General features: G+C 41.8%; 1 protein-coding gene across 1 annotated transcript in view; it reads left to right on the plus strand.

Moving 5' to 3' along the window:
* The first annotated feature begins 4,104 nt into the window (after positions 1–4,104).
* Positions 4,105–12,230, plus strand: part of SLC3A1 (solute carrier family 3 member 1) — a 51,289-nt gene continuing 43,163 nt past the window's right edge. Inside the window, exon 1 of the mRNA XM_042932167.1 lies at positions 4,105–4,241. The gene's annotated coding sequence lies outside the window, so the exon portion shown is untranslated. The remainder of the gene's footprint in view (positions 4,242–12,230) is intronic.

The following is a 12,230-nucleotide window of genomic DNA, read 5'->3' on the forward strand; positions in this document are numbered from 1 at the left end:
AAACAGTTTGGCACATTATTGTAATTACTATAGCTTTATAGTAATTCTTGCAATGAGGTAGTATGAATCTTCCAACTTAATCCTCCTTTATCAAAGTTGTCCTGATGATTCTAGTTCAAACATTCTAAAAAACCACCTCCCTTATATCCTTAAATATTATATAACTTTAGGACCCAGCAATTCCATCCCTCAGCATTTACCCAAGAGAAGTGAAAACATGTTCACATGAAAATCTGCACAGGAATGTTTATAAAGAACTTCATTTATAATAGCCCAAAATTAAATACATCCCCAAGTTCCATCAGCTGGTGTAAAGGATAAACCACATATATACAATGAATGCTATTCAAAGTTTGTTCCAAAAAGGAACAAACCACCAATTCATGCAACAACATGGGTGAATCTTAAAGACATTATGTTGAATGAAAGAAAGCCCAAAGACTATATATGGTATGATTCCATTTTTCTAAAATTCAAGAAAAGGCAGAATTATAGTGCCAACAGATCAGTTGCTGCCAGGGGCTGGGGATTGACTGCAGAGGGGTCTAGGGAGCTTTCCAGAGTGATGGACCAGCTCTATCTTATGATTGTGGCAGTGGTTACTTAACTAACCCTGTGTCGAATCTCATCAAATTCTACATCTACAAGTGGTAAGTCTGTGTTCTGTACATGAATCTGATTAAAGGAAAAATGTGTTAATGTAGATTTGGGTTTGTGGGCATTCACGGTAAGATTTTTTCAAATCTGCGGCACCTGGGTGGCTCAGTCGGTTAAGCGTCCAACTTCACCTCAGATCATGATCTCACAGTTTGTGAGTTTGAGCTGATAGCTGTGCTGAGAGCTTGGTGCCTGGAGCCTGCTTGGGATTCTGTGTCTCCGTCTCTCTCTGCCCCTCCCCTGCTCATGCTCTGTCTCTATCTCAAAAATAAGTAAATATTTTAAAATTAAAAACAATTTTTTTCCAAATCTGTTTTATGTTCCATAATTTTCATTTTAACATATTTCAAAAGAAGTGAACTTGAGATGAAATTCGCTAGAGAAGAATACTCCAAATTTTATGGCCTGAGTTATTTTTCACAGGGGCCCCTCTATGTGACCTGCTTAGGGTAAGTAGCACCAGGGATTTACCATCTAGGTATTGATTTAGTAGTTATGTGTGTATATGAATGTATTCATCTGGTTAATTCCTTAATGGTTTTCTTAAGCAGCATCTGGGATGATGATAGGGTTGGAGTGTGGAGGAAGCTTTGCTAAGTAATCCATTTATATGGGCTGAATTATGTGATATTGATAAATACAAATTGATGAAGTCCACTTTATTATATAATCCCATCTGCCTCCCCCAACAATCAGGAAGACGTATCAATAGAGCATAACTTTAAAATGTTGTAGGGGCGTCTGGCTGGCTCAGTCAGTGGAACATGTCTCTCTTGACTTCTGGGTTGTGAGTTTGAGCCCCACATTGGACATAGAGTTTACATTAAAAAATAAATATAAAATAAAATGTTGTAAAAGTAATTAAAATTGTATTGAAATCCAGCTATAGAAGATGCCCATGGTTGATTTTTCTCTTTTCAAGAGCCATGGTTTTGAAACCTTTGAGAGCACTCCCTCTGGCATGGCATCCTCACTAATGCAACATTGCCAAAAACAAACTCCCTTTCTTTTACTACTTCTAGAAAGTAGAGTGCCTCCATTGTGATTATGACTTTCATTTTGACGTCTCCTCATGGTTAGGAATGTGGAGGTCTACCTTTTAAGCAAAGACTATTGCCTTGCTGGTACAAAGGCATATAGGCTTAGGATGATGGCATCCTTTGAAGCTTTTGGAGTGATAACTTTTTTTTTTTAGGGATCCCTTAGCATTTTTAGCTATTTGTCTTTATTCTACATAACAAGGGTTGACAAACTTTGTAAAGGGCCAGATAGTATTTTAGGCCTTGAGGACCATGTGGTCTCTGTCTCTCAGTTCTTCTGTCGTGGCAGGCAGCCACAGATAACACACAAATGAACAAAAGCAGCTGTGTTTTAATAAAATTTTATTTACAAAACATGTATTGGGCTGGATTTGACCTGGGACAAAGTTTGCTGGCCCTGGCTGTAGATTATAAATACCCCCTAAAACAAATCTGCTACTTGTTATGACAAAGTGTTTGTAGTCAAATAACCCAGGTACTTCTATCAAGAAAACTAATGCTGAACGTTAACAGTGGGGTTAAGGAAATACTACCAGAAAATATGGTAGTTTGGCATATTGCATAATTAAAGCTGGAGGAATTTGAGAAATGGCATGTTCAGGAAGAACTTTCTGACCTTCCTCTGAAGCAGGTCATAAAACCCTCTTCTGACGGGCCGCCTGGCTGGTTCAGTCAGTAGAGCACGCAACTCTTGATCTTAGGGTTGTGAGTTCAAGCCCCACGTTGGGAGTAGACATTACTTAAAAAAATAAAGTAAAACCCTCTTGTGAGAGATGCTCCCCCAATACTCAGAGGAAAGGAACATCCTTATCTTGCAAGGCAAAGACACAGAGAAGAATCTGAATAAATTTTAGCTTTGCTAGATTTTCTGCCGCTTACTATATGCTTCCCTTAAATGTTTTGTCCTATCATGCCTTTCCACGACCTTCCACTCTTCATCAGACCGAGCATAAAAACATTGAGATTATCTTTCCTCCCTTACAGTAATGAAGTGTTCATCAGGGAGGCTTCAGATCAGGATATGCATATTCTTGGTCTCTATGGTTAACTGGTATACAAAAGTGTCTAGAAAATATGAACATATTTGTTCAAGTTGGTTTACAAAATATTTCAAGTATTTGATTACAACTTTGCTTGGTAAAGTGTACTTTAGTAGGTGTTACTTTTACTTTGTTTACCCTCCTATAAGATTGTATTTTTTTATATTTTTCAGGTCATGACAGATGACCATTATTCTTGTTAAAACCATTGTTGTTAAAACCAACAAACCAAAGTCACTCCTGTTGAAGGTTTAGTCCCAACATTTCATTCTTGGTTGTGAGCAGTACACAAGGACATGACCAACATCTGTGACTGATCCTTACACAATTTGTGGTGCTCCCTGTAATCAGATCATTTCTCCTGATTTAAAGCAGAGTAACTAGATAAGGACTTCCAGATGATTCATGATGTTCAAGTAAAGCTGCCATCATTCAATAGAATTTAGAAGAGCTAAGAGTTCTTGCCCTTAGGGTCTTATTCAAATTAAACAAATATATTTTAGTAAGTGGAAATAAACAAAAGAAAAACAAAGAAGAGATGATGGTAGATATTATTATACTCTATTGCTTCTAGGCTCTTCCTATGCAGTGTTTGCTATCAAAAAGAACTAATTTGGGGGTGCCTGGCTGGCTCAGTTGGTGGAGCATGTGACTCTTGATCTCGAGGTCGTGAGTTTAAGCCCCATGTTGGGTGTAGAGCTTACTTTAAAAAAAGTAGGGACACCTGGGTAGCTCACTCGGTTGGTTAGGTGTCCAAGTTCTGCTCGGGTCATGATCTCAGGGTTCATGAGTTCAAGTCCCACGTCGGGCTCTGTGCACAGCTCTCTGCTGTCAGCATGGATCCCCCTTCAAGTCCTCTGGCCCCCTCTCTCTCTGCCCCTCCCCCCATTCTCTCTCTCTCTTTCTCTCTCTCTCTCTCTCTCTCAAAAATAAAACATAAAAAAAATCCTAATATTTATTTCTTATTTAGTGAGAGAAATTTCTAGCTGCCTCTTGGGATAACTGAGGATAGAGTAATTACCCCCGAGCAGATCATTCTTGTTTTGTGAAGAATAATTTGAGATGTTCCCTTTAGTTCTATAAATGTAGTGAGTAGACTGCATTGTTTTGATACTTAATGCTTAATAGTAATTGTTATAATGTTAACAGTAAGTTTTATCAAGGACATTGGACTCACTATATGCTCTTTGTTGGGGAGGAAGCTAACCAATCTTTACAAGAGGAGCCTCTTAACCCTGGTAGGTAGTTTGTATATGCTATTTAATTTAATTTTTAAATATTGTACTTAATTTTTATTTAACTAAATGAATTTAAAATGTTACATGTATTTTGTTTAATCCTCATACACCCCTGTGGAATAAGTATAACAGATAAAAAAGCTGGGATCCATCCAAAGAGGTTGAACCATTGACCCAAGACTACGGAACTTATAAGTTGCTGATCTGAGATTCAAACCCACATCTCTTTGGCCCAAGACTTTGGCATCTCACCAGGCTGAGTGGAGGTGAATTATCGTAAGATTGTAACCCCCCCAGCAAGAACAGTGGAGGGCACTGGCTATGCCACTAAAGCAGGTGGCAATGAGCAAGTCACATGGTTGTTGGGCATCTTAGTTTCCTCTCCTGCAAACAGAAGGGATTACGTAATCAATGGTTCTGTCAAACTAGAACTTGAGTCAAAGTTTGCACTTGTCTCTCACAAAATTAGAAAAACAAGAATGGTATGGTTTTCCCTTAAAAGCTACAATTTAGCCTACTTAAAGAATTATCCTTTGATCTAAGATTTATGTTCTTCCTACATGTTTTGGCATCACAATGTCCTTCATACAATAAGATATTGGGAGTAAACTATCTTAAAAAAATTTTTTTAACGTTTATTTATTTTTGAGAGACTGGGAGAGACAGAGTCTCTCTACAGAGTCTCTGCAGTGGAGGGGCAGAGAGAGAAGGAGACACAGACACCCAAGCAGGCTTCAGGCTCTGAGCTGTCAGCACAGAGCCCAACGTGGGGCTCAAACCCATGAACTATGAGATCATGACCTAAGCCAAAGTCGGACGTTTAACTAACTGAGCCACCCAGGCACCCCAGGAGTAGACTATTTTTTAATCTCCTTATTGAACAAAGTGAAGTGTTGGTACTGTTTTTTTTTTTGGTTTCCCCCCATTTTTTGGATTTTTTTTTTTTATTTTTGCCTAGAAAGTCCCAAAGTTTGGGGATCATTGTTCTAATTATACACAGACTATCAAGTCAAATATTTATTGTTAGGGCTACAGAGTATTTTTTTCCTTGAAATAGTTTTTTCAGTTTGAAAAACTCTAATCTTTACATAAAGGCTGTTACAGGAAGAAAGCTAAAACTTCAGGGACATCTGGGTGGCTCAGTCAGTCACGTGTCTGTCTCTTTTTTTTTAAATTATTTTTTTAATGTTTATTTATTCTTGAGAGACACAGAGACACAGTGTGAGCAGGGGTGGGACAGAGAGAGAGGGAGACACAGAATTCCAAGCAGGCTCCAGAGCCTGACACGGGGCCCGAACCCATGAACCATGATATCATGACCTGAGCTGAAGTCGGACGCTCAACTGACTGAGCCACCCAGGAGTCCCAAGTGTCAGTCTCTTCATTTTGGCTCAGGTCTGATCTTAAGGTTCGTGGGTTCAAGCTGATGGCGTGGAGCCCACTTGGGATTCTCTCTCCTCTCTCTCTACCCCTCCCATGCTCACTCCCTCACTCTCAAAATAAATAAACTAAAAAAAAGAAAAAGAAAAAGCTAAAACTTCAGACAGAACGAAGACCCGAGAGTAGTACTCAGTCATCACACAGAGGGCCATCTAAAGACATTAAGGGTGGGGCGCCTGGGTGGCTCAGTCGGTTGAGTGCTGGAGTTTGGCTCAGGTCATGATCTTGTAGTCTGTGGGTTTGAGCCCTGCGTTGGGCTCTGTGCCGACAGTTCAGAGCCTGGAGCCTGCTTTGGATTCTGTGTTTCCCTCTCCCTCTGCCCCTCCTCCACTTACACTGTCTCTCAAAAGTGAATAAACGTTAAGAAAAAAATTTTTTAATGAAGAGATTAGGGATGTGTTCTACAGATCCTCTCAAACATGGATTTGAGTTAATTGCCCACATATAAAATTGGGGGAATTCTACATATTAATGCAGATTTCACAGCTTCTCGGGAAAGAGGAGATCTGTCAGTCTTGGTTCTTCATTGTCACTTTAGCTGAGTGGCCGCTGCCCCCGTAGGCTGGACAGGAGCCTTCTAATCTGCCACCAGCCTGCTCCTTTCTGCTGTGCCCGATGCTGCCCGATCACCCATGTGCGCCACCTCGGTCCTGCAGGTCTCCACCTCCTGTTGTGTGGTCCAGGCACCACAGCACTGGCCTCACCTGGGAGCCGGTTAGAAAGGCAGAAGCACAGGCTCCACCCAAAAACCACTGAATCAGAACCTGCACTTTCACAAGACCTACAGAAGATTTGTACCCAGACTAAAGTTGGCGGAGGCTTGCCCGAGATGATCCCCAAGCTCCTTTGCCGGCAAGACCATTGGCAACGCCCCGACCTGCTCACTGTGGTAACAGGTGCAGTGCTCAGTCATCGGAGTGGGAGGGCCAAATGAAATCATGTGTTAAAATAACCGAAATTATAAGGATGAATATACAAACGAGTAACACAGGGTTCTGGGGGGGCTAGATGAGTGTCCACTGGAATAATATTGATGGTGGGGAAGGCGGACAGAGCAGGGACTCGGGAGAGGTGGGGACAAATGTCCAGAAGGAGGTGTGCCTAGTCTGCGGCAAAGGAACGGTGAACATCACTGATTGACTGGAGATATTAAGAGAGAAGTAAGATTAGAATGTAGGGTTGGCATAGACTGAAGCTTAGACTTTAGGCCAAGATATTTGGACTTTGTCCTCTTTATAGTGAGAAGCCACTGGAAGCTATAGAGTTTCAATAGAAGTGTTATTGAGAAGGTCAGTGGTCTGACAGATTGTGCTGGGTCAGTGGGCTTTATTTCAAAGAAATACATTCACAGTGGACTTGTGTATATGCCTAGCTGTAGGCAAAGCCATTTCCTTAAAGTAGGGACATGTTTTGTGTCTTTTCTACCTATCCTGGCACTTTGTCCTCTGATATATGTTCTCAGAGACCTTGATCCGGCACCCAAAGTCATGCTGAATGTGTCCGGGCTTTGAGCCCGGCTTTGCTAAGAGAGTGTCCATTAAAGGTCCGGGAGACATAGACCCCCTCCCGTCCCCAGAATACTGGGTCCGGCCTGGGAATGGAGGAATTCGCTCAACATCCAACAACCACATTCCCCCAGCTTTAAATTGCAGAGAGTAACATTAGTGTCCCAGTGAAGTTCTAATGCACAGTGTTCTCAGATGAGTGTAGCTCTTGATTTGATTCATGCTCACAGTGTCCTGGTGCTAGTAATGACACGTTTTTCTGGAGTCGTTCAGTGTGTCTGAATTTGAAGTATTTGCCACAGGGTGGGTAACTTGGCACTTAACTATTGGGTGATCTTTTTCAATAGAACTTTGTTAAAGACCAGATACTATGTGTCATTATTTCTTTTGTGATTCTGGACTTTTTTTTTGAGAACAGTCTTTAAGCGGTAGAGAATTGAAACACCCCAAGGTTCAAACACTCGATAAATCAGCCCATTATGCTGTGGATGCAATTACATCGTTGGCCAATGATGTCACATTAGGACATTATTAGGGTTTTTTGTTTGTGTGTATGTTGTTTTGTTTTGTAATGTCTGGAGGATAGGCCACCAGGAAGGCACAGTGGTGAAGTGTTATTATCAATAGCAGTTGCTCTGGGTTGACCATGGCCATAGAAATCCCCTGGCTGTGATCATCACCAATTTGGGCCTGAGGTATACACAGAAATACCTCTTATCAGGCCAAAGTATCAGCTCAGGGCTGCACCTGGTGCTGTTAGCAGCCTGTTGGAAATACAAATTAAACATGGTTACAACTCAGCAACAACAAAAAATCAAATAACCCGATTTAAAAAGGGGGCAAAGGACTTGAATCGACATTTCTCCAAAGATGATACGCAAATGCCAGCAAGAATATGAAGGATGCTCTCAGTACCACTAATCATCAGAAAAATGTAAATCAAAACCACAGTAAAATATCACAATAAAATGTTGGCGAGATCGCATAAGGGTGCAACTGCTATGGAAAACGATACGGAGTTTCCTCAAAAAACGAAAGATAGAATTGCCATAGAGATCCAGCAACCCCACATCTGGATACGTATCCACAAAATTCAAAAGTAGGATCTTGCAGACATTGGCACAACCAATTTCATAGCAGCAACATTCACAATACTCAAAAGATACAAGCAGCCCAAATGTCCCACAGATGAATGGATGGTATATACATACAATGGAATATTATTCAGTTTTTAAAAAGGAAGGAAGTTCTGGGGCATCTGCGTGGCTCCGTTGGTTGAGTGTCCAACTTCGGTTCAGGTCATGATCTTGCAGTTCACAGGTTCAAGCCCCACATCAGGCTCTGTGCTGACAGCTCAGAGCCTGGAACCTGCCTCAGATTCTGTGTCTCTCTCTCTCTCTGCCCCTGCCCCCTCGTGCTCTGTCTGTCTCTCTCTCAAAAATAAATAAACTTTTTTTTATTATTAAAAGGAAGGGAATTCTGACACAGGCTACAATGTGGATGAATCTTGTGGACATCATCCCAAGTGAGATAAGCTAGCCAGTCACAGAAAGACAAGTACTGTATGATTCCACTTATATGAGGAATCTAAAGTCGTCAAATTCATGGAAACTGAAAGGAGAATGGTGGTTACCAAGGGCTGAGGGGAGGTAGAAGAGTTGTTTAATGGGTATGTGAAGTTTCAGATTTGCAAGATGCGACAATTTCTGGAGATTGGTTTCACAACAATGCGAATGTACTTAATACTACTGAACTATACCCTTAAAAATGTTCAGACACAATATATATTAAAGATTTTATTTTTGGGGTGCCGGGGTGGCTGTCAGTTAAGTGACCGGCTCTGGTTATGATCTTGCAGTTCATGAGTTCGAGCCCCACATCAGGCTCTCTGCTGTCAGCATGGAGCCCACTTTGGATCCTCTGTCTCCCTCTTTCTCTGCCCCTCCCCTGCTCTCCCTGTCTTCCTCTCTCTCTCTCTCTCTCAAAAATAAACATTAAAAAAATTAAACAATTTATTTTTGAGTAATCTCTACACTCAGCATGGGGCTTCAACTCACAACCTGGAGATCAAGAGTTGCGGGCTCTACCAACTGAGCCAGCCAGGCGCCCCAAGACGGTATATCTTCTGTGTTTTTTCACCACGATTGATGACAAAAGAGTTAAGTACGTGATAGATTAATTGCATTAATATCCCAGGCAATGGCTTCCCTGCGTCCACGTCCTTTACCCCAGAACTTCACACCCAGGCTCTGGGCTTGTATATAAAGTACAGTCCGAAAGGAGCTATGTGACTTCGGGGGCTGGTCACGAAAAAGGATACAGTTTCTGCCTTGCTTTCTCTCTTCATTTGGGACACTCACGTATGGAACCAAGCCAGAATACTATGATGAAGCCCAACGTGGCCAACATGGAGAGACTACATGGACAGGTCCATGTGGAGAGAACAGAGACCCCCTGGCTGATGGCCAACATCAGCTTCACCAAAAAGCTACATGGATGGCAAATAAACCCTGAAAAGATACTCAACAGCATGAGTAATCAGGGATGCCCCAATTAAAATCACAGTGAAATACCACTCCCTCTTTACCAGAATTGCTAAAATTAAACCTGCAGAACATAGCAAGTGCTGGCAAGGATGTACAAGAACCAGGACTCTCAAACGTGCTGCAACCACTTTCTAAAACGGCTCGGTACTTCCTTGAAAGGTTTATATACCATATACCTGCCATATGATCCAGCCAGTCCGCTCCTTCGTATTTACTCAAAAGAAAAGAAAGCCATATCCTTACAAAGACATGTACATGGTTGTTCATAGCAGTTGTATTTGTCATAGTGAAAAACTGAGGGGGGAAAAGCCCCAAGTGTTCAGTTATAAACAGTTGTATGCTCATACAATGGAATACTACTCAGAGGTAAAAAGGAATGTACTAAGCAACAACAAGACGTCACTGTTCTCCTATCAGAATGGCTAATATCTAGCACAATAGCAACACTCAGTGAGGAAGTGGAGCAAGAACTCTCCTTCATTGCTGGTGGGAATGCAAAATGAATGGTACAGCCACTTGGGAAGACAATCTGGCAGTCATGTTCCCTATTTAAAAAAAATTTTTTTTTAATGTTTACTTTTGAGAGAGACAGAGTGTGAGCAGGGGCAGGGCAGAGAAAAAGGGAGACAGAATCCAGAACAGGCTCCAGGCTCTGAGCTGTCAGCACACAGCCCAACGTGGGGCTCGAACTCACAAACCGTGAGATCATGACCTGAGCTGAAGTCGGACGCTTAACCGACTGAGCCACCCAGGTGCCCCAACGTATTCACTATTTTTTATCATGGTGATGGGTGTATACACATGTTAAAACTTACCAAATTAAATACTTTTTTTTTTTTAATTTATTTTTGAGACAGAGAGAGACAGAGCATGAACGGGGGAGGGGCAGAGAGAGAGAGACACACACAGAATCAGAAGCAGGCTTCAGGCTCTGAGCCATCAGCCCAGAAGCCCGACGCGGGGCTCGAACTCACGGACCGCAAGATCGTGACCTGAGCCGAAGTCAGACGCTTAACCAACTGAGCCACCCAGGCGCCCCTAAATACTTTATATGAGTACAGTTTATTGTATGTCACTTATCCTTCAATAAAGCTGTTTTTTAAAGGTGAAAACCAAACAGTAACCCAACCATTTATTAATTTTCATGACACAACAATTGATGGGCAGTTTGGCGGACCTGAACTAGGTGGCCTCCACTGGTCACGGCTGGGCTTGCTCAAGCATCTATGGTCAATTGGCCAGCTGCCTGGGGACTGGCTGGTCTAGAAGACCCTGGATGGGAAGATTTTACACTCCTTCACACATGTCCCACATCCCACACTTGTCCTTCCGCACTTGTCCCACACTTGTCACCATCATCTCATGGTGATGGCAGGAGAGCAAAAGAAAAGCAGAAATGCACAAGCAATTTTTAAAGCTCCTTTTTGTTTCAAGTTTGTTATTGTGCCATTGGCCAAAGCAAGCCACATGTCCAAAGCCAAGGCTCAGTGTGTTAAGGGTCTAAGAAATGATGGGACAAAAGGCATGCATACAGGGAGACCATTAATTGGGCTATTGATGCAATTAATCCATCATGTCCCTTAACATTTACGAATTTTTTTTAATGTTTATTTTTCAGAGACGAGCATGAGTGGAGGAGGGGCAGAGAGAAGGAGACACAGAATCTGAAGCAGGCTCCAGGCTCTGAGCTGTCAGCACAGAGCCCGAAATGGAGCTCAAACTCACGAACCATGATATCATTGACCTGAGTCGAAGTCAGTTGCTTAACTGACTGAACCACCCAGGTGTTCCACCCTTAACATTTTAATTTATATTTCTCTATTCCCATCAAGCAAATACTTTTTATGCAGTGACTTTTATGTGATGTTAATTTCCTAGATATAATTTGCTATCTCTTTTAATCTTGTATTGAATGTAATTTAGCTATTGATTTGTATGTTTGCGTTAATTCTGTGTATGTGGAGCATAGAAAGACTGTCTTGTGACATTGTCACACTCTCATGTTCTGTCCACATTTCTTTTGCCATTTTTTGGTTATATTTGATTATAAAAGTGTTTTAAAATAGTTTAATTTTCAGCAGAAACATGTTTAAATATTCTCCTTTGATTTCACCAAAAAGTTTAACTTCTTCACTAGCTGGGATAAATCTATTTTTTGTTTCCTTCTAATTAGAACTATTAAAAAAAAACATTTCAGGGGCGCCTGGGTGGCTCAGTCAGTTAAAGGTCTGACTTTGGCTCCGGTCATGACCTCACGGTTCATGAGTTTGAGCCCCACATCGGGGCTCTCGGATGTCAGCGCGGAGCCCACATCAGATCCTCTGTGTGTGTCTCTCTCTCTCTCTCTTTCTCTCTGTCCCTTCCCTGCTTGCACTCTCTCTAGTTCAAAAATCAATGAACATTAAAAAAAAAAAGAGAAACATTTTACTCTGGACTGTATTTAGAATAGTCACCCCGGAACCAAGTTTAATATTATAGGTGAGGTAACAGAGGCCTCAGCGAAGCTGGCAGTGGGTCCCAAGATCAGAGAGCACGTGATGCATCTCACTTCCTCTGACTTCCAGTTTCACTCATGAAACCGTTCCAAGGCAGGAACATTTGGCTAGGTGATAAACATCTACATTTTTGTGCAGAGTGTACTTTCCACTTCTTCTCTTCCGCTTCCTCCACATCCTCCTTTTCCTCCTCCTTCAGCATTGAGTTCCGTCCATCCATCTTTAAATGACTGTTCTCTTATTCATGTAACGTACCAGCGTCTGAGCCA

Source organism: Panthera leo, chromosome A3 (genome assembly GCF_018350215.1).
Source record: "Panthera leo isolate Ple1 chromosome A3, P.leo_Ple1_pat1.1, whole genome shotgun sequence".
Taxonomy (NCBI): domain Eukaryota; kingdom Metazoa; phylum Chordata; class Mammalia; order Carnivora; family Felidae; genus Panthera; species Panthera leo.